This window comes from Terrapene carolina, unplaced genomic scaffold (genome assembly GCF_002925995.2).
Source record: "Terrapene carolina triunguis isolate 2854851 unplaced genomic scaffold, T_m_triunguis-2.0 Scaffold85, whole genome shotgun sequence".
Taxonomy (NCBI): Eukaryota; Metazoa; Chordata; order Testudines; family Emydidae; genus Terrapene; species Terrapene triunguis.
Window position 1 is genome coordinate 14508519 of NW_020664436.1, and position 23047 is coordinate 14531565.

Genomic DNA, 23047 nt, shown 5'->3' on the forward strand with positions numbered 1-23047 from the left:
GCCAGCTGACATGGGCCAGCTGAGTGTGTATAATTGCAGTGAAGTACCCTTAGGATCTTGGAATCTGCCCCTGAGTAGAGGGGCAGGTTTGGGTAACTGTGTAGCTGCTCTTTCAGAGGCGGCTGAGCACAATACCCCTCATTCCAAGGATATAAGTAGGCTTCCACTGCTGTGGAGTCCAACCAGGCTGTGCCTGTTTGGCAGGCTCCACATACAGATGGAACAGTGTCCGGAATTTGGTCCATAATCAATAAAGGTGAATGTTCTTTTAGTTTCCATATTTTCCCAGCCAAACACAATCTCTCTCACAGAAAAAAAGAAAGAGGGAGGGCATGAGAAATGATTAAATATGTAATTTGTTTATACTAGCTTTGGCAAATTATGTGAAATAACAACACATTTTACAGACTGAATGATAGGCCATAACATTTTATGGTATATTGAAATTTTTATCCAAACTCACTAAAAAAACTCTAGCTTGGGCATGAAACATGCGTTTCACAAAGCTCCAGAAAACACAAATACATAGAAGAATAAAGAAAGGGTTGGCTAAAGTCCACTGACCTTTCCTTCTGACTGGACTAAATTTGTATCAAATCACTATTTTGGAGAAGTGAGAAATAACTTCTGAGTTAAAGTTAGTCAAAACATTAGGCAAAAGATAGCACTTAAAAATTAAATTTACCTGGCTATCATTTTTTGAGGATGGAACGGAGCTATAAAAATAAAATAAAATAAAATAAAACAGTTACTTTTAAGTATAAGTAACAACCACTGCTTTGTAAAAGAAAAGAAAGGTTACTTACCTTACAGTAACTGTAGTTCTTTGAGATGTTCTGTACATTTTGACTCAACTCTTAGCATACATGCACCCCATATGCTGGAGTTCGGAATGTTCTAACCAGCAGTGTCCATTTGGCACTGCACACGTGCCCTGGATGCCCTTGTGCACTCCCCTCCCCAAGCACATAAAGGGCAGAGCATTCCCAACCACCACTCAGTTACTTCACTGCATAGAATCCCAGTTAAAAACTCAGAGCTACAGAGATGAAGGGTGGATCATGGTGTGACGTTATTGACATGAACTGTGACTGTATAGATCATTGTTGCAACCAGGGTCCTATGGTTCACCAGGTCTTGTACAGAGGAGGTCAAGTGGGGTGTATATGGAAAGGTTGTAGTTTGCTGGTTATGATTATGCTGTCTGTATGTGTGTATCATTTTTGTATCTGAAGTTATGAATATTGGCTATGTACTTGTATCCCAATGTGTTTGATTCTAAGTAGCCTCAGTGAAACATTTGGTCAGCTTCTTGAGAAAGGACTATTCTCAGTAAGTGCCCGATCAAGAAACACTTAACTGACAATGGACTTTGGGAGATGCCAATCCACATCTGAGCTTTCCTGGGAATGTTCAAACTAACATGTAAACAATGGCGTCGGCCTGCAAAAAGCTGAATCATTCATGGACATGTGACTTGCCCAGGTGGCTACAAACTCCATCTTGTTGCTGTGACTTTGCACAGAAGAACAAAGGGGTTTCCGCCCACAAGAGAGAGAATATAAAGGGCCCTGGAAGCACTATGGGGCCAAGGGTCTCAGAGCCCAAGCTTCAGCCAGAGTAGGAACATCTACACTGCTATTTTTAGCCCCATTGTGTGAGCCCAAGTCAGTTAGTCCAGGCTCTGAGGCATGCTGACACGGGTTTGGTTTTTTTTGCAGTTTAATCATACTCATAATTACTCTGTCTGTATGGAAGACTATCTATAGAGGACCAGCAATCAGAGCCTGAATTTCATACAATTTCCATGCATAAGTGATTGTCATTGGGAACACCACAGTGATGGTCAGGTGATTAAGTGAACACGATGGCATGGGTTCAAACAGCCAACCAATCAACTAGGTAAGTACTTAACTCAGATCCCAAGTATGAAAACTTTCCGTATCAGGTGTGAAAATGTGTAATAACCCCTCCAGGAACCTGTGAGCAACAGTGTGTGAAAAGACACAGTAATTTTGGATGGGTTGGTGATAAGCAGATATTGCTGTTAAATGCACTTAAATCGAGCTACCCGATTGTCCTGAATGCTTTAAAGATATAATCCAATATATCAGGAATTGAAGATCCTAATGGGCTAAGCTGTCATTGAGCTGCCCAAGAGAAAAAATGTTTCCATTTTGCACCATATTTGTGCCAAGTGGAGGGCTTTCTGCTCTGTAAAAGCAAATCTCAGACCTGTGCAGAGCAACTTCTGTCGACTGATGTTAGCCATGCAACAGCCATGCTGTCAGATGTAGAGGCAACAGGTCTGCATGAAGGACTAGACCATGATTTTGTGAGACTATATCTGGCAGAGATAGAAATGTTATCCACGGTTAGTTCAGGAGAGGTAGAAGTTCTGAATAACAAAATTGGTGTGGCTATGTTGGAGCTATTAAAATCAGACATGTCTTGTCTTGCCTCACTTTTCAAAGGATCCTTGGACTAAACGGAAGTAGTGAGAAGGCATACACTCATGGAAAAGTGTTGGATCTAGACCTCAGACTCATTGCCCCTTGAGAGCAAAAGTTGCGAGACTTCCTGTTTTCCCTGGTCACAAACAGATCTAGCCATAAGACTACTAATTTTTGAAAGAACTGATGCCAAATGAAGTCTTTTAGGGACCACTCAGACATTAGCATCACTCTTTTGGTCAGATGATCTGCCAAATAGTTGTTATCCCCTGGAATACATAAAGGCTGACTTGATACTGAATACACCATTCCCGTAGAAATAAATCATCATCTAGTAAATAAGAAAAGCATAGTTCACCATTTTCTAACATAATAAAAACTAAAAGTTAAGAATCTGAATAAATGTAAGTTAAGATACACAATTGCTTAAATAAATGTGTACAAATATAGTATCTTCCTGTGACAGTTTCTCAATATGTGCAGGACTGTGGGTGATTTTGTTACCCCCTAGCTCCAGCAGGAGAGTCTATCTTGTGGTAGCTGGGTGTCAGCTCCAGTACAACATCAACCTTTCAAGCACACAAGCACTCTCCTCAGGACTCTGCCAGTCCAATCCTTGCCTTGCAGGTTAACATTAGGTGGACCTCAATTTTTTGGGCTTCCTTGAAAAGCATTCCTCTCCCGTATCCTGCCTGTCACTGGATACCACAGAAATTACCAAGTCCGCTGTCTCCAAAGAGACAGTATGCACACCATCCTGTTAGCTCAGCTGAGGACAAACACTTTACTTTAGTATTACAGCACTGAGATGAATTTATAGCAAAACCAAGAATAAGTTTTATTAATAAATAACAAAGATTTAAGTGATACTAAGCAAAAATAATAGAAACAGAAATGGTTACAAATAAAACAAAAGTATAATACACTTATAAGAGACTACATATGACCTTATCAGGCTCCAGTCTTTGTCTAAAGCACTTTTGCTCACCCATAGCCACTTCTCAGTGTCACTAACTCACGTGACTGGGGATTCACCGTTTATGCATGCAAATAGTGCTGACCTCTTTGTTCCCTCAGTTACGGATAACTAAAATGTCTTTTTGCTTCTTCTTATACATCCTGAAATTTATCATCTTTGGCCTTGGCAGCGCTGTGAAGCGCGAGTGTAGTCGCGCCGCCAGCGCTGCAAGTACTCCACCTCTCCGAGGGGAATAGCTTGCAGCGCTGCGAGCGAGCGTGCAGCGCTCCAGGCGCTGATTACACTCGCGCTTTACAGCGCCGCCCGCGGTGCGGGGGGGGGGGGGAGGGGATTTCACACCCCTGAGCGCAGCAAGTGCAGCGCTCTGAATTGCCAGTGTAGCCAAGGCCTTTGTCACCAGAGTCAGGATGAAGCCCTGGGGTTCAGAATCCAGTAACTTCCCATGCTCATTTCACATTCACATGTTAATTTGTTCCTCCTCCTTACCTGTGATGCAAATAAACTGTCAATTGTCTCTGGCATCATCATGCTCAATTTACATTACAGAAAGGGAGATAACTATCTTCCCTCCCGTCTGGAAGAAAACCTGTTCCCCCCTTTGTTTGGGTACAGACGTTAACGCATACTATCTGTAAGTATCCATAATTCCTCTGTTAATACATACATTTCACAATGCCATTAATGACCAGTTTGTGACCCGTTTTCATTTGATATCTCACACCACATTTTTATACGTAAATATAATGACAGCAATATGTTAGGCATAGTAAATTTGTCAGGCTTGATAGGAACTGCTGTTACATGACAATGAACCCTTTGCTAGTGGGCATTTAGGGGCTGTTAGGGTCACACCTCCTGGTTAGAAAATAGAAGTACCAAATATAGTGTAAAAGTTATTATTTATTATTATTAGTTATTACATCCTTCTCACGCCAGTACTGGTGCACAGGGCTGAAACTAGTCTCTTCCATCCTTCTCTCATGTACTGCTGCTTCCATCTGTTCAATGTTGTTCAGAATGACTGTTCTGCCCTCCCTGCTAAGGGTTCTTCTTCAAGTTTCTCTTGGGGGCCCATGTTTCCTCACACCAGTTGGTTTCTACTTGACAGCTTCATGTGGGAGTCTGTGTGTTGGCATCCAGAGTACATGTCCCAAATATGTCCAACACTTCTTTCTAATTCTAGTGGAGATTAAGTTATATTTAGTTGCAAATCAACTTTTAGCCAATGAGAATCAACCTTTCTTTAGGAAAATAACTAAAAAGTACAAATGCAAAAAAAGATTAAATTGATTATTTAAATCAAAGTTTCCTGCTTGCTGATTTAAATATTATTAAAATAGGTGATTTAAGTCACTTTGATTTAAATCAGTCCAACTTGTGTGGCAGTCATAACCAAAGTACCTGGGGTAGGAGGAGTATAAAAATACTAATACCTTTTGGATGGGACTTGATATCTGTTGTCCTCTCTCTTAAATATTGCAGAGAGTGACACAGGTATAGCCCACAGATTTTTGGTCAAGTCCAAAATACCTTCATTTATTGACATTGCAACACAACCCTGAGGTACTGGCTGAAGAATATAAAAAAAAAGTATAAGATTTCCCTCAATCACCTCAAGAGGAATCTCAAGCATCTCTGTCATCCTCTTCAAAAGGTCTCAGAATACTCTAAAGTCATCCTCTGTTATCTGGTCCCCTCTTCTGGTTTGGTGCTCCTCTTCCTCTGTTAAAATGTCCTACTTGCAAGGCAAGTGTGGAGCTCTGTGAGTCTGTGCAGATGGTGACTTGTCCCTTGATCTTGCATGAGGAACTTCCAAAGGGGGTGGATACTGAAATTGTGGGGTCCAGGAAGGCCAGAACAACTACAACTGGAAATCACAAAGGTATGGCATTTAATGTCAAGGAAGTGGCATCCACGGAACATGAGAAGCATCTGTAGCATGTCCTGTATATTGGTCAGATTAAGAACTTCTCTTGTGGTGATCTCGAACTCTTGAATAGTTAGAAGAGTATGGCTGTAACCTTGGAAAAGTACTCTTGCTAGAGGCAACAGATGAAGAGCAGACTTGTTCAACCGGAGGTGCAGTTCCCCTCAGAATCACTGGAATCTGAGGAGGGCTGACAGGCTTCCCCTGAGATGAAGATAGATGGAGGGAAATTTTCATAACCAATGCCGTAGGCTCCAGTATCCGGGACGATCTTGAAATATCTGAGAAGGCAGATGCATTCAAGGGTGACTCTGGTTCCGAGGTGATTCTAAGTTCTGACAAATTAGTGAATGCTATAGAAGTTGACAGTACTGGGATCATAAATCGGTACCAGTGCAATGGTCAGTGCCATCATAGATCTCTCCCTAGTCAGTACTATAGTAGATATTAAGGATGGTACCATAGCCATTGGTACTGGAATGACCCTAGAGGTTGCCGATTTTGGTTGGTGTGCATTGGTTCTGTAAGGGAAATCTGCACCTTTAACAGTAAAGGGGGTCAAGGAACAGCCAGCCCTGGTCCAGGGTGGAGCCCAAAGCAGGTGCTGGGAATCATCAGACCCAGCTGGGCAGTGTCAGGTGATTGGGTCTGATGATTACCAGCTAGGCAATATAGATGAGAGTCCTAGCTCCCTTAGGGCAACTGGAACTAGGAGAGTGCTAGGAGAACACCCTCCTGTAATTACAGTCCAGACTGCAGACGGTGCAGTGGAGGACTGCGAGCAGGTGGGAGGCCCTGTGGATGTCCCTAGGTAGTGAGGAGACCCTGACCACTAAACTGCCAAAGGCCAGGGGGCCCACAGCTATGCTGGGAGCAGAACAATTGCATTATGTTGTCATTCCACATATTAGAGAGACAAGGTGTAATATTTCTTACTGGACAAACTTCTGTTGGTAACAGAGACAAGTCTTTGAGCTTACACAGAGCTCTTCTTCAGGTCTGGGAAACATACTCAGAGCATCAGAGCTCACTACAAGATGAAACAGATTGTTTAGCATAAGTAGTGTGGGGAAATAGAGCAGGGGGGCCTTCTTTTTAATAGCCAGAGCTGTGAATCTGAAGGCCCCAAAATAATACCCTCCAACAGAGATCTGTTATGCTAACTACCCTTACACAAAGCAGTGCAGGCCAGGGCCCAGGCCGGGGCCTGAACTAGACTAAACTGCACAGTTTCTGCCAAACTCGGTCAAGGGTCATGACCAGAGGGGGGAGGGGGGGGCAAGGAGGGAAAGAATAAAAAAAAAGCCCCAGCAGCAGCACTAATGAAATATGTTCATGACTAATGAAATATAATAACCACTTGTGTGAAGCAATAGGTAACTTTAGCTAAATGCAATTTCTTAACTCATGCAGCTTCTCCTTTGGGTGATCTGTGACCCACTCCGTGATTCCAGCTATCTGCAAAAATAGCCAATCATAGATCCTCTTTAGGCGTCCCATAGAAACCCCCCCCAATCTTTAACCAAAAGACCCCGGAAAATAACGTGTCTTAAGAAATGTACCCAAACTGGTGCCAAGTACCACCCCTGGGGAAAACCACCAAGCGTCCCTCTACCCAAATAAACACCCAATTCTCGGAAAATAATGAGGAAGGTACCAGGGGAGAAGGAGGGGGGGGGACTGACCCCGACCCTAGTTTCTTAACTCGCGGTTTAGGGGAGGGACTGACCCCGACCCTACTTTCTTAACTCGCGGTTTGGGGGAGGGACTAACCCCAACCCTAATTTCTTAACTCATGACATATTGTTTGTACTTTGCTTGCGGTTTGACGAAATAAAAGCCCGCCTGCGAGCGGTCCTCGGGGTGTCAGTCTTCAGACTGCACCCCAGTGCACTGGTATGTATGTCAATAAACTGGCCTCAGGCTTGAGTCTTTGAACTAAAATCACTGCGTGGGTGTCTTTGACCACAACAGTAGTTAACACATATTTCAAGGGAGGTTGTGTGGGGTGCTGAGCATTGTAGCAGTGGAGATATGTCTGCAGGTTTTGCATCTGTTGTTCTGGCAGAGTCTGGTGCCACTTTGAGTTGGTGTGCCCTGGTCTGTGAGGAGCTTGCTTCTGATGATGAGCTTGGAGAGGTTAGGTGGTTGTCTGAAGGCCAGAAGAGGGGGTTCAGGAAAAATTTCTTTCAGGATGGGGTCCCTCTATCCACACAAGCATAATGGCTCAGCCAGATAAGGAGGAGAAGGAAGAGGACACATGATGACATGTTCCAAGAGATCCTGCAAACCTCTGTTTCTTCAGACACCGAACAGAAGGCTTAAAGACAGCATGGCCAGGGATAGAGCGGAGAGGAGAAAGGCATAGGAAAAGGAGAGGGATGTGCAGCAGGAGTTTCTAGCACTTCTCAAGCAGCAAACAGCCATGCTGCTGACTCTTGTTGACCTTCAGGTTCAACAGTCCCATGCTTGCCTCCTTCTGCAGTCCTGTGATGCAGTGTGCTCCTCACAATGGCCCTGCAAGAGCTGAATTGGGCCAGATGGGCTCAATCAGCTAATTAGGTTGCAAATGGGGAGCTGTAGGCCAGAGGCAGCTAATTATGGAGAAACTCATCTGTGAGGGATAGGTGGGGCTTCTACAAAAATCAGGAAACTGGAAGCAGAAGGGGCTGTAGGGAAGGAGTCTGCAGTCACTCCCTGGGAGAAGGGAGGTGTGTTTGGGGACTGCAGAGATGAGCTGCCTAAAGTTACTCCCTAGGAGGAGCGAGTGAAGAGACTGGCAAATGCAGAGGAATGGGGAGGGTCAGGAATTATGGAAGCAGCTCAGGGAAAGGCAGCAAGGTGCAGGGAACGGACCTTGGCTGCTGCGTAGTAGAGGGTCCAAGTTGATTACCGAGTGATTGGTAACAGTTGGGCATTGCATGTTTCCCCAGAGCAATAGTCACTTGCTTTTCCACTGTCAGTGCAGATCTCATTTGAGTGTCACTGCACTGGAGGGCTGGGGCGAGCTCTGCACACGGATCCAGGAATGTAGCTTTGCGCATCTGAAAGTTCTGCAGCCACTACTTGTCATCCCAACCCTGCATGACAATGCGATCCCACCAGTCGGTGCTTGTTTCTCAGGCTCAGAACCAGCACTCCACTGTCTGCCGCTGCCCTGTGAACGCTGCCAACAATCTTGAATTGTTTCTTTCTATATCACACAGCAATCTAGCCTCAAAGGAATCGTCACACTCCCCACAGCTCCTCTGGCAGTTACTCTGCAGTTACTGCAGGATCAGGTGCCTCATGCTCGCAACACTCAACACAACTGTGCAGAGCTGTGCAGGATTCATGCTTCTGACACAGATGGTAGACAGCAAGGAAGGATGTGCGCGTTTGCAGGGATTTTGAAAAGAATTGCAAAATATTATGGGATGCAGATGAAATTATGGGATAGAGAAAAATGCATTATGGGATGTTGAAAATATGCTCCCAGTCACTCCTGCATGACTTGTTTCAGCCCCATGCGGCTTGGTAAAATCTTCCCAAAACACCCTGCGCTAGATTGTGGTGAGTTACACAGAGGGATAGCTACCCATGGTGCACTGCTCTCTACATCAATGCAAGTGCTGCTAGTGAGGACGCGCACCACTGACACAAGGAGCGTAGTGTGAACAAACAAAAGCTATTTAATTATTGCGGCAGCTGTATGCTGACGTATCATAGGTCAACATAATTTTGTAGTGTAGACATGTGTTGCGGGGCAAGTGCACCCCATCCCCTCTTGGGGTGGGTGGAGTAATTACTTCGCTGCAGTAGTGTGCTTACGACCACCCTTTGTCTTGGGGTGGTGAGGACTAATGGTAAAAGTCAATATGGCCACTCTCTCTCTCAAGGTTGTATGGCCCAATGGCCAGAGTCAGGGTGACAGCCCCTTCCCACACAGCCATGGGGCCCAATGGCCCAAATCAAAATGGCTTTCCGGTTCGGTCGGGATGTATCGTCAAGTGTTCAGAGTCCGTGTGGCCGCCTGGCTCAGCAAGGCAGTATGGCCTAGCAGCAAGAGTCAGTAGGGCCGCCCTCTCTCAGGGCTGCTCTCAGAGCTGTGCGGCCCAATAGACAGGGTTGATAGAGTCACCCTCTCTCGGGGCCGTGTGGCCTAGTAGTCAGAGTCGAGGTGATCACCTGGCTCAGTAAGGCTGTGTGGCCTAGTAGCAAGAGTCAGTCGGGCTGCCCCCTCTCTCAGGGCTGTGTGACCTAGTTGCTAGAGTCGGTATCACTGCCCCTTCCATGGGGCTGTGTGGCCTAGTGGCAAGTATGCCTGCCACCGAGTCAGTGGGGAATCCGCCCGAAACACGCTGACCCCACTCGGCACCACAGCTAGTCTCCCTGAGCTTCTTCCTACCCGGTTCCTGATGCCAGGGTCCCGGAGTCTCCGTGGGCTCTGGGCTCCTCGGTCAGGGTGGCTGCCAACAGCTGCACCTCGCCTTGGGCATTCTCCGGAGTCTCAGCATCCCTGGGGCTTCTGCGGTTCCTGGGCTGGAGCTCGCAGCATCCGTCCTTTCTTTGGCGGCTAGCCCTGAATGAGCTGAGCTGATTCTTTTTATACCTAGTCCGCAGCTGGAGCATGCCCTGCAGGGCTGTGAGGGTGTGGCCTCCTCGGCCCAGAGAGGTGAGTTAACCCTCTTCATACGAACGTGGGGCAAGTGCGCCCCATCACAACATGCTCTAGACCAACTAGTTAGGGTAACTCAGGCCTGGTCTACTCTACAGAGTTAGGTTGACCTAAGCTGCCTTACATTGACCTAACTATGTAAGTATTTATACTAAAATTTTGCTCCCGCCGACATAACTGCCTCACTACACTGACTTAATAACTCCACCTTCACAAGAGGCATAGGTCAACGGTAATGTAGTTAGGTCAATGCAGTGTCAGTGTAGACACTGTGTTGCTTACAACCATTATTACTGGCTCTCAAAAGCCATCCCACAATGCCCCTCATTGACAGTACAATTGATACAAACACTCCTGGTGAGGACGCACACAAGGAGCAAAGTGTAGACACACGCAAGCGATGTAATTACTTTGGCAGCTATATGCCGACATAAGTTAGATCAACTTAGGCCTGGTCTACACTGCCATTTTACAGCGCTGAAACTTTCTCACTCAGAGGTGTGAAAAAAACACCTCCCTGAGCGCTGCAAGTTTCAGCGCTGTAAAGTGGCAGTGTAGACAGTAGCTGTGCTCCCAGCGCTGGTAGCTACTCCCCTTGTGGAGGCGGGTACCATAGGCTGGGGGAGGCTGTGCCTCCCCAGACAGTCAGGCATGGCCCCACCCACCAATGTTCCCTCTAATTTTTTACATCCATGTGCAGAATGAATTTTGTTATGTGCACCAACATGGAAGTGATGTGTGGTGGGTGTGGGCCGTGGGGTTTGGAGCGTGGGAGGGGACTCAGGGCTGGGGCAGAGGGAATCTAGCTGCCCACACTCTGCCCCCAGTCGCCCCCTCCTGCTTCCACTCTGTGTGGCTGCTCCAGGCTCCCTGTGGGGTGGCCTCAGCTCGGGCCACGCTACCCACCCTCCCATCGCTCTGGGGCTGGGAGGGGGGGTACGCTGCCCGCTCCAGGGCTGGGGGGGGGTCACTCTGAGGCTGGGGGGGGCGGAAGGGGCAGGGCTTCAGGCTGAAGGGGCGGGGCTAGCCTCCCCCAGCCAGCAGTTCATGTGCTGCCCATGTACAAAGAGCTCTTCTTCAGGTCTGAGAAAGGTACTCAAAGGGTACATCTACACTGTGATCAAAAACCCAGGGCACCCGAGTCTCAGAGCCCGAGTCAGCTGACAAGGGCTCACAGAGCTTGACTACAAATTGCAGTGTAGATGTTCGGGCTCAGGTTGGAGACTGGGTTCTGACTCTCCCCCCTCGTGGGGTTTTATAGTCCAGGCTCCAGCCCGAGCCCAAACATCTGTACTGCAATTTTATAGCCCTGTAGCCCGAGAACCACGAACCTGAGCCAGCTGACCTGGGCCAGCCACAGCTGTGCCACAGGTCTTTTATCACAGTGTAGACATACCCAGAGCGTCACAGCTAAACACAAGGTGAAACAGACTGTCTAGGATAAGCAGTTAACACATAAAAGATATTACCTCATCTATCTTGTCTCTCTAATATCCTGGGACCAACACGGCTACAACATTTCAAACAACCTTTATGTACTGACAACTGGAAACAATAGGAAGACATCACCCAAGGTTGTATGGCCAGGTCTATCAGAAGTGCAGACGACATGTAGGCTGACGGGTTTCCCTGGGACTGACTGCAAGAGTTAGGGGATTGATTGGTTGCAGCTATGTTTGTTTGGGTGTGTGAGAGGCAGAAAGCCAGACAAGCAGTTTGAGCATGGCCCTGATGGGGAGCAGAGAGAGAGAGTTCCTTGGAGTACATTACTTACAAGAAAGACAAGCTTGGAAAATGTGAGCCAGGAAACTGCTTGCTGTTGTTTGTTTCTACTATGTTGAAGGAAACAGGACTTTGTGTACATCCTTTGTAAATAAACAGGACTGCATCAAATAAATATACAGCTAGTATCATCATCAATGTATCCGCCTATCAAAAACAACTCAGCAAACATTAGTGGGAAATCTTATGAAAAAAGATTTGATTTCCAGGACACATTTAAGAGGTTCAATAGATGATGCATGTTTTCAGGCCCTGGAAGGGAAAGTTGATGGTAGAAGAATGCAAGACAGAAAAAAGAGCTAGGATGGATGATGTATTCTGGGTGGATCAAAAGGACTATTCATCCACAAAGTGATTAGCAGAGGACCATACAGAATGGGCTAACATGGTTGCAAACATCTAGTAACAGAGATGCCATATAAGAAGAAGTACGGAAACAACCTGGCAAGTCCTCAAATGTGGGCTAACTGTTCAGACCAAAAAGGGGCAACATGGGCTACTGTCTTGACCTGGACCTTGCCAGTTTTATTCAGAAAGCTAAGAAGAATTTTTCAGCAAAGTTTGAAGAAAATTGGTTAAGCTGTCTTATTGTTAGGTTTTGAGTTGCGAGTCATTAAAATATCACCCTCATAGAAACACTGACTTACATCTGGCATTTCTTTATGTCCCACTAGCACAAAAATGGCTTATTACTACTCTGACAAACTTTCCACATAGTAAGAAGAAACTCTATATATGAACAAAATAGGTTGTAATTAAGTAAAGTTATTAATTAATGTTTTATCTAATTTTACTCCTCTGGGAATTCTGCACCACTGTGTACATTCAGAATTCATGTCCCCTGCAGAATTTTTTTCTCTGCAGAAAATACATTCTGCCAGAGAGGTGCTGCAATTACAACTTTTGCCCACCAGCAGCTATTGTGGAGCCAGAACAGAGGGCAACCGGCTCACTGGTGGTAGCACCCAAGCGGGAGGAGGAGTGGCTGCATTCCTCAAAGCAATATGCCGGCTGGGCCAGGTGAGGAGGCACAGAATATGGGGGGGGACGACAGACAGAATGGGACAGATGGGGCTTCTGGGGGAGCCACATAGACTGGGCTAGTGGGCGGGGACAAACTGAGGCTGGGACTGAATGGAAGTGGGGGTATAGGGACACATGGGGATGGCTGAGTGGGGGTGCAGGGACACATGGGGAGGGGTACAGAGACATCTGGGGACAGAGGGAGGGGGTGCAGGGACACATGGGGATCAGGGTGGATGAGTGGGGGTGCTGGAACACATGGTGACTGGAGGAAGAGGGGTGGCCAAGTAGGGGTGCAGAGACACATGGGGATGAGGGAAGAGGGGAGGCCAAGTGATGGAGCAGACACACATGGGGACTGGGGCAGATGTGCCTGACTGAATGGGATAAGCTAGAGGTCAGCCAGGGTCGACATGGAGGAGTCTCCCCAACTTTCTAACAATCCCCCCCACCCCGAAAAAAACCTGTTCCATACTTCCTCCACCCACACTCAAAACCCTCCAGGTTCATTCCCAGCAATTACTTCCCTCTCCCTTAGCTCCTCTATTACTCCTGACTCCCACAAGCATTTGCACTGCTTTTGAGGGGTACGGGAAATACGTTTCTGTATTGTAGTTTAAATGAATTATTACTCAAAGTTCTGTATTAATATGCCTAGTAAGGAATCTATTTGTCATGGCTGTATTGTTAGACATACTTGCTGACAGGTATTTTGAAATAAATTACAAAAATAATTGAAACTGGCATGATTATATTGTGTTATTTTGACAAATAAAATTTGCAGAATTTTAAAATATTATGCATAGAATTCTTAATTTTTTGTCGCAGAATTTCCCCAGAGAGTGCTAATTTTAATGGCTACATTGTGTTTATGAGCAGCTTGCCCTCTGGCAGTGGATTGCAGATTTAGAGAGAACAAAAGGTTCTGTCTATTCATTACAACTCTAACAGATTTCCCTTAGCTTAGGAGGTAGCAATCTGGGGAGAAACCCTTGCCCCACTGAAGTCAATGGGCATTTTGTCATTGACTTCAATTAGGCCAGGATTTCACCTCTATATTCTTGGCGCTAAATTACAGAAGTTCTAGTCCCAGCTGTGCACATGCGTGTGGTTTAGTCACTAATTAATCATTTATAACAATGGATTTGTTGTGTCCAACTGTTAAATATTGAGCCATTCAATAGCAGTTCCATAAAGTTTGTCTACACATAAACTGCTACAGTGGCATAGCAGCACCACTGCAGCTGTAACGCTTCAGTGAAGATGCTGACAGGAGGGGTTCTCCTGTTGGCGTAGGTACTCCACCTCCCCAAGAGGTGATAGCTGGGTCAACAGGAGAATTCTACGGTTGCTGTCTACACTGGGAGTTAGGTTGGTTTAACTGGTTCACTCTGGGCTGTGGATTTTTCACACCCCTGAGTGACACAGTTATTCTGACCTAATTTCCTTGTGTAGACCAGGCCATGGTTTAAGTTGTAATTAGAATTTTAGTGAACGGCTACATTCACTTCCCTTATAACTTTGCATGGGAAAAAATATTTTTTTTAAACTAAAATAGATATTCTTTTAAAGTTTCAGGGCAGTTAGTCAAACCATTTTTTAAGTAATGGATGTTTTAAAAAAAGAGACTTTTTTGCAAATGCTATACAATGACTCTCATTCACTGTTGTCTTGCACTGTCCTGAAATCTGAGAAGCTACAAAGACATTACCTGACATACTGCTTGCACACACTTTGGACCAGATTCACTGGAACACTCCAGCTTGCTTGCACTACTCAAGTAAGGCAAAGCAGCTGCAAGCCTGAATTAACTGCCACTTTTTTCTTTTATAGAAAACCCTTATATCTGGTCCATACTTTTTAACGTAACTGAGCAGCATAACAAATGATTATTGACCATTTTTGTGTCACATCACTAGATAAATCACAAACGATAGCCAAATACAATTAAATCATACATCTCCAAATATATACACATGGAGAAAAGGTCTCATATGAAATCACCTACCTCTGCTCTGGAGAACTTTTCAGCACATACCACAAAAAGCAATTCAAATGTTCAGAGATAGGCAAATGGCGGTCCACATTCACTAATGTCTAAAACAGGGGAAAAAAACATGCTTCATGTTTATATATGATCTACATGATACCATCCTTAGGCTCTGATCATGTTAACATTTATATATGTAAGTATCTTTATGTACACAAGTAGTCTACTGAATTCAGTGAAACTAGTCATGTGCATATGTGTTCACAGGAGTAGGGCCCTAGAGGCCAAAGGTGAAATCCTGACCTGACTGAAGTCAACGGCAATTTTGCCATTGACTTCAATTGAGCCAGGATTTCACTCCAAGCATTTTGTGTGTCCAGGTAACTACATATAAAGACTTTTATATCTCATGTTCGTTATATTTGTTAATGTATTGTTTATTACAATTTAATGCAATGTTTGTGAAGAAAGAAATGTAGGAACAGTTCAATCATAATACAGTTTCCTCTTATCTATTCCCTTTTTATTTCCTCTTACAGCTCTCTCTTTCCTCAGCACCAAACAATAAAAAATGAACCAGACCTGATGGTGGCATCAAAGGAGCATGAATAGCAGTCTCCACTTCACAGAAGGTATAAAAACACAAGAGCTGCTCTACTGGGGGACTTCTCAGCCATTTTTCATCAAATCAAGCAGAGAGGAGCTGCATGTAGGAGCCTGATGAGGCAGGGAGAAACCTGCCTTCTTGTGCATTGATAAACCCCCAAAGAAAGGGAGAGCTACTGTTATTTTCTAAATTATCTTTACTCTTCTGTGCTTTATCCATTAAGTAAAAGAGCAATGGTATTAGAGTCCTGTGCAAAATGTCCATGTGTGTTACATACTTCACAACTATCAGTTGCCTCCTGAGAGAGTTAAACTATAACCCAAAAGTCTCACACCTTCACTGGGATTCTGGGAGAGGGTGTGTTTACTGGGGTATTTTGCAGGTTAGCACTAACTCTGGGTGCTTAAGGCAGGTAGACTAAGGCGTAGCAGACTGAGTGTTAGTGCCCAAGAAATGTGCCAGAGAGGCCAAGGTTGAAAATAGTGCAGCAGCCTGCTGAAACCCACAAGACGTTAGAACACCTAGGTATCCAAAGGACTGGATTCCCCTCACAGCACTCTGGTGGGTGGTTGGCAGGGGGGAGCATGACCAGATCTGTGACACCTTCTAAGGAACATTCCACTGGAAGAGATTTTTTTCTGTTAATCTGATTAACTGTCAAAAGTCCATATGTGTTCACTGTCCAGTATGTATGGACTTGTTTTTTTGGGGATCATACATTGGAATGACCTACGAATATTAAATTGTTTTGGGGAGATTTAGTAATCATTGATCATATTCCTCCCTTGGATCTTTATAAAATATTTCCTGGAAGACATTCCAATTATTTGCTGCACTGTCTGTGAATTCTGCTTCTTTAAAATGGTTGCTTGCATGGATTCACACTAGGTGCATGAGCTTGGACCTTTTTCAATAGCAAAGTCATAGATTCCAAGGTCAGAAGGGATTATCTAGTATGACATAGGCCATAGAACTTCCCCAAGATAATTCCAAGAACATATCTTTTAGAAAAACATCCAATCAAGATTTAAAAATTGACAGTGTTGGATAATCCACAACCAGCTTTGGTAAATTGTTCCAATGGTTATTTGCTCTCACTGTTAAAAATGTATGCCTTATTTGTCTAGCTTCAACTTCCAGCCATTGGATCATGTTAAACCTTTCTCTGCTAGACTGAAGAGCCCATTATCAAATATCTGTCCCACATGTAGGTACGTATAGACTGTAATCAAGCCATCCCTTAACCTTCTCTTTGTAAAATAAATAAATTGAGCTCTTTGAGTCTATCACTATAATCATTCTCATGGCTCTTATCTGAATACTTTCCAATTTATTAACATCCTTCTTGAATTGTGGACTCCAGAACTGGACCCAGTATTCCAGCAGCTGTCACTCCAATGCCAAATATAGAGGTAAAATAACTCTCCTGTTTATGCATCCAAGGATCACATTAGCCCTTTCAGTCACAGTGTCGCACTGGGACCTCATGTTCACCACAACTCTCAAATCTTTTTCAGAGCTGCTGCTTCCCAGGATAGTCCCATATCCTGTAAGCATGGCCTACCTTCTTTGTTCCTAGACGTATATTTTACATTTAGCCATGTTAACATGCATATTGTTTGCTTGCATCCAGTCTGTTGGGGTTACTTGTGCATCTTGCCAATGTCTTTGTGCCACCCTATCTGAAGGTATATAAAGATGGAAGCCACAATTACCACTTGTGACCTGGTGAAATGGGACGTCCTGGGTCCCCCCTACCTGAGGGCCATAGGCAGTGAGCAGGAACTCAGCAGTATATGCTGCAAGCTTCTTTAATCCCTTTACACAACATTTCTGTGTTTTATTATTTTAATTATTGTTAGGTCACTTTTGCCAAGATTTAAGCCCTCTGTACCCTTTTTTATCTCCAGGGTTCCACTGTGCATCTCCCCCTTTGTTACAAGGCATCGTTGAGATGGTACAGGGAGCACAATCCTGAACACTGTTCCATGTGCTCATGGCTTGAGAAAGTTGCCTCAAGTGCCATCTGGTGGAGGTAGCCATGTAGGCCTCATCCCTTCCAAGATGCTGGTGGTGAAGTAGAGACACCACACACCAGCATGGAAAGGGTTAAGGAGAGACTTTGGGCCCAGCTAGCTCCACCCTGTAATTCCCACAGCTAATGCCAGACATGGCAGGAGAGAAAAGGAGGGAGCCTGGCTCAGGTCGGGGCTGACCAGTGAAGAGGCAGGAGCTAGCTATCTCTCTACCTGAGGGAAGGGTCACTAGCCTGTTGGCTGAGGCAGCCACCAGAGACCAAGCAGTGTTGTCCTGGCAAAGGAGATGGAGAAAGAGGCCTAGGAATACCTGGCTTGAGAGGAACCCTCGTAACTGAAGTAGAGACCTGGGGCGAGGAGGGAGGCGTTTTCTGACCCTACCAAACTTATGACTGCTGCACCTGGAGGAACCTGGGACCGCAGAAGGATGCTACCCAGGGTCCATGAGGGGACACTACTAAGAGACCAGGCACCACAGGGACAGGGACCATAGGGCTACACGCCCCAAACTAAAAGGACCACGGTAAGAAGTAGCCCAGGGCAATGAACGTAGACTCCCTGCTGGGAAGTCCCCTACTCAAGGGTGATTCACACAGAGCCCTGGGCTGGGACCTGGTGAAATGGAACATCCTGGGTTCCCCCTACCTGAGAGGCTGAGACCCTTTGACCACAGAAGCAGGGGCAGGAAGCTAGGTACTCCGACCACTAGGCTGACCGGCCCTCCAAGCCCCATCCCTGTCCCCCACCCATTACAATGCTCTTCACAGAATTTCCATGACAGTTGATGTCAAGGTTTTGGTCATCAGCGAAGTGGGCTCCATACTTAAAGAAAGCCTGATCCAGAGCCGGCTCCAGGCACCAGCTTAACAAGCAGGTGCTTGGGGCGGCCAAGGGAGAGGGGCGGCACCTGCGGCAATTCGGGGGCGGCAGGTCCCTCACTCCCTCTAGGAGCGAAGGACCTGCTGCTGATCGCGGCTTTTTTCTTTTTTTCCAATTGCTGCCGCCGATCGCGGTTTTTTTTTTTTTTTTCTTGGGGCGGCAGAAATGCTAGAGCCGGCCCTAGCCTGATCCCGAGGGATTCTGTGATGGCATCCCATAAAAGGAGATAATCAGGGTACATGAACAACCACAATGGACACACCTATGTAGAGAGTTTCTAGCTTGCACGCTAGAGGGCATAGACATAAAACAGAGTGGGGACCCATGAAAAAAAGATTGATAAAAAGCTAAATTTATTTCTTCCCCTCTTTGGGGTGATTTAAAGAGTATGTTTAAGTGTTCTTTATTGTATAATACACTCAATTGTTACTAGAAAATTTTAAAATAACCACATCCCACTGAGCTCCCTCCTCCCACAATACTGTATATATTCTTCATAAAATAAAATAAAAAAATAATCGTAGTCAAATCCCAGGAACTTCATGGCAAGCTTAACCAAAATTCTGTGGCAAGATCCCTGCAATCAGTGGCACTCCAATGCAACAGATTGGAGATTCTGTGACTGGCACAAATAAATTTAGAACTGAGGCTTCTACTTAACTAAATATGAAAATGAATAATGCATTCACTATAGTATCACATCACGTTATTTAATTTGACATTAGAATCAATGTACACTGCTCCTCATTTGTTAACTTTCTTTGTATTGCAAAATTTGATACAAAAATCCTTAACAGTATCATAGAAATGTTTGTGAGGAAGATGAAGGTTTTGGCTGTTCAATAGGAGACAGTTGGGTTTTGACATGAGGGAAGATCCAGGAGGCAGTTCAGGTTTGTGAGGCAAGCACCTTACTGGATATTAAAATTAGAAGCAAAAAACATAAGAATATAAGAATGGCTATATTGAGACAGACCAGTGGTCCATCTAGCTCAGTATCCTGTCTTCTGCCAGTGCCAGATGCCTTAGACAGAACAAAGAGAACAGGGCAATTATTGAGTGATCCATCTCTGGTCATCCAGTCCCAGCTTCTGGCAGTTGGAGGTTTAGAGACACCCAGAGCATCGGGTTGCATCCCTGACCATCTTGGCTAATAGCCATTGATGGGCCTATCCTCCATGAATGTATCTAATTCTTTGTTTAACCCACTTATACTTTTGACTAGGGCTGTCAATTAATCACAGTTAACTCACACGATTAACAAAACTAAATTAATCGCGATTAAAAAAATTAATCATGATTAATCGCACTGTTAAACAATAGAATACCAATTTAAATTTATTAAATATTTTGGATGTTTTTCTACATTTTCAAATATATTAATTTCAATTACAACACAGAATACAAAGTGTACAGTACTCACTTTATATTATTTGTATTACAAATATTTGCACTGTAAAAATGATAAACAAAAGAAATAGTATTTTTCAATTCACCTCATACAAGTACCATAGTGCAATCTCTATCATGAAAGCGCAACTTACAATGTAGATTTTTTTTGTTACATAACTGCACTCAAAAACAAAACAATGTAAAACTTTAGGGCCTAGAAGTCCACTCCGTCCTACTTCTTGTTCAGCCAATCACTAAGAGAATCAAGTTAGTTTACATTTATGGGAGATAATGCTGCCCGCTTCTTATTTACAATGTCACCTGAAAGTGAGAACAGATGTTCGCATGGCACTCTTGTAGCTGACAATGCAAGGTATTTACATGCCAGATATGCTAAACATTCGTATGCCCCTTCATGCTTTGGCCACCATTCCAGAGGACATGCTTCCATGCTGATGACGCTCTTAAAAAAAATAATGCGTTAATTAAATTTGTGTCTGACCTCCTTGGAGGATAATTGTACGTCTCCTGCTCTGTGTTTTACCCGCATTCTGCTATATATTTCATGTGATGACAGTCTCAGATGATGACCCGGCATGCCTTTTTAAGAACACTTTCACTGCACATTTGACAAAACGCAAAGAAGGTACCAATGCGAGATTTCTAAAGACAGCTATAGCACTCGACTCAAGATTTAAGAATCTGAAGTGCCCTCCAAAATCTGACTGGGACAGGATGTGGAGCATGCTTTCAGAAGTCTTAAAAGAGCAACATTCCGATGCAGAAACTATAGGACTCGAAACACCAAAAATGAAAATCAACTTTCTGCTGGTGGCATCTGACTCAGATGATGAAAATGAACATCTCCGTCTGCTCTGCTTTAGATCGTTATTGAGCAGAACCCGTCATCAGCATGGACCCATGTCCTCTGGAATGGTGGTTGAAGCATGAAGGAACATATGAATCTTTAGTGAATCTGACATGTAAATATCTTGCAATGCCGGCTACAACAGTGCTATGCGAACACTTGTTCTCACTTTCAGGTGACATTGTAAACAAGAAGCGGGCAGCATTATCTCCTGCAAATGTAAACAAACTTGTTTGTCTGAGTGATTGGCTGAACAAAAAGTAGGACTGAGTGGGCTTGTAGGTCTAAAGTTTTACGCTGTTTTATTTTCCAGTGCAGTTATTTTTTGTACATAATTCTAAATTTGTAAGTTCAACTTTCATGATAAAGAGATTGCACTACAGTACTTGTATTAGGTAAATTGAAAAGTACTATTTCTTTTATTTTTACAGTGCAAATATTTATAATGAATAAATATAAAGTGAGCACTGTACATTTTGTATTCTGTGTTGTAATTGAAATCAATATATTTGAAAATGTGGAAAATATACAAAAATATTTATATAAATAGTATTCTATTATTGTTTAACAGCGTGATTTTTTTAATCGCGTGATTAATCGCGATTATTTTTTTAATCACTTGACAGCCCTACTTTTGATCTTCACCACATCCCCTGGCAACGAGTTCCACAGGTTGACTGCATATTGTGTGAAGAAGTACTTCCTTATGTTTGTTTTGCCTATTAATTTAATTGGGTGACCCCTAGTTCTTGCGTTATGTGAAGGGGTAAATAACACTTCCTTATTCACTTTCTCCACACCATTCATGATTTTATAGACTTCTATCATGTCCCCCTTTAATAAAATAGGTAAGGATAATGGTAATGTTGATAATGAAATTTGCATTATTGGAGTTATGGATGTGGTTTAGATGCTGGCCAGGTCACTGACAGTGTTCAGTCCCTTCCAGGGAAGTGGAACCTCCAAGTCAAAGTTCAACATAAACACAAACCAAAAGAATCTTCAGCGCTGCTGGGGTCAGTTTTTAGCCTCCTTCTTTTCAGGAGGACCCCACCTGCAGCGGCTCGTCTTAACACCCACCCAGCCACCCACAGGTAAAAAAACCAAACTAATAGTCAGTGACAGGCCTAATCTCCCTGTCATAACTATAAAGGGAAGGGTAACAGCCCTCCTGTGTACCATACTATAATCCCTCCTGGCCAGAGACACCAAAATCCTTTTACCTGTAAAGGGTTCAGAAGCTCAGGTAACCTGGCTGACACCTGACCCAAAGGACCAATAAGGGGACAAGATACTTTCAAATCTTGGTGGGGGGAAGGTGTTTGTTTGTGCTCTTTGTTTTGGTTGTTGTTCGCTCTTGGGACTAAGAGGGACCAGACATCAATCCAGGCTCTCCAAATCTTTCTGAAGAAGTCTCTCATATTGCAAACTTGTAAGTACAGCCAGGCAAGGCGTGGTTGTTTTATCTTTGTTTTCTCAACTTGTAAATGTACCTTTTACTAAGGTGTTTACCTCTGTTTGCTGTAACTTTGAACCTAAGGCTAGAGGGGGGTCCTCTGGGCTCTTTAAGTTTGATTACCCTGTAAAGTTATTTTCCATCCCGATTTACAGAGATGATTTTTACCTTTTTCTTTAATTAAAAGCCTTCTTTTGAAGAACCTGATTGATTTTCCCTTGTTTTTAGATCCAAGGGGGTTGGATCTTGATCCACCAGGAGTTGGTGGGAGAGAGGAGGGGGGATGGTTAATTTCTCCTTGTTTTAAGATCCAAGGCATTTGGATCTGTATTCATCAGGGAATTGGTGAAAAGTCTCTCAAGGCTACCCAGGGAAGGGAATTAGCACATTGGGAGTGGTGGCAGCGAACCAGATCTAAGCTGGTAGTTAAGCTTAGAAGTTTTCATGCAGGCCCTCACATCTGTACCCTAAAGTTCAGAGTGGGGAAGGAGCCTTGACACTCCCACAGGGAGGTCCTAGCAGATCACAGTCTTTAGTCAGCTCCTGGCTCTACTCAGGCTTCTCACACAACAAGGGAGCTGCCAGTCTATTCTCCTTTCAAGTCCATTCACAAATGAGCTCTCTCCTTTGTTCAAGTGCCCCCCTCCAAGACTGAAAGCTCTGCAGGAGAAGGGAGTGGAGCTGTTTGAGCCCGCATCATCCTATTAACCTTGGCCAGTGTGGTGTTTGTATACCTCATCACACACCTCAATATGATGAATGGGGGCTGTTCAGACATCTCTGAGCTATTGATTCAGTCTGTTAGCAGATTCAGGAATACATCACTGCATTGGTTACACTCAGTTGACATTTGGAAGGTTCTTTCACAACCATTAGGGGTAGAAAGATTTGATTCTGGAGCAATATTATAAAACTAATCATAGAATCAGAAATGTGGGACTGGAAGAGACCTTGATAAGTCATCTAGTCCAGTCACCTGCACTGGGTCAGGACTAAGT

General features: G+C 44.4%; 1 protein-coding gene across 1 annotated transcript in view; it reads right to left on the reverse strand.

Annotated features, from left to right (window-relative positions):
• The window catches only part of CATSPERE (catsper channel auxiliary subunit epsilon), a 74378-nt gene that overhangs the window by 46394 nt on the left and 4937 nt on the right, over positions 1 to 23047 (reverse strand). The window contains exons 3-4 of the mRNA XM_029911037.1: positions 14830 to 14918; positions 686 to 716 (exon numbers count right to left, since the gene is read on the reverse strand). The gene's annotated coding sequence lies outside the window, so the exon portion shown is untranslated. The remainder of the gene's footprint in view (positions 1 to 685; positions 717 to 14829; positions 14919 to 23047) is intronic.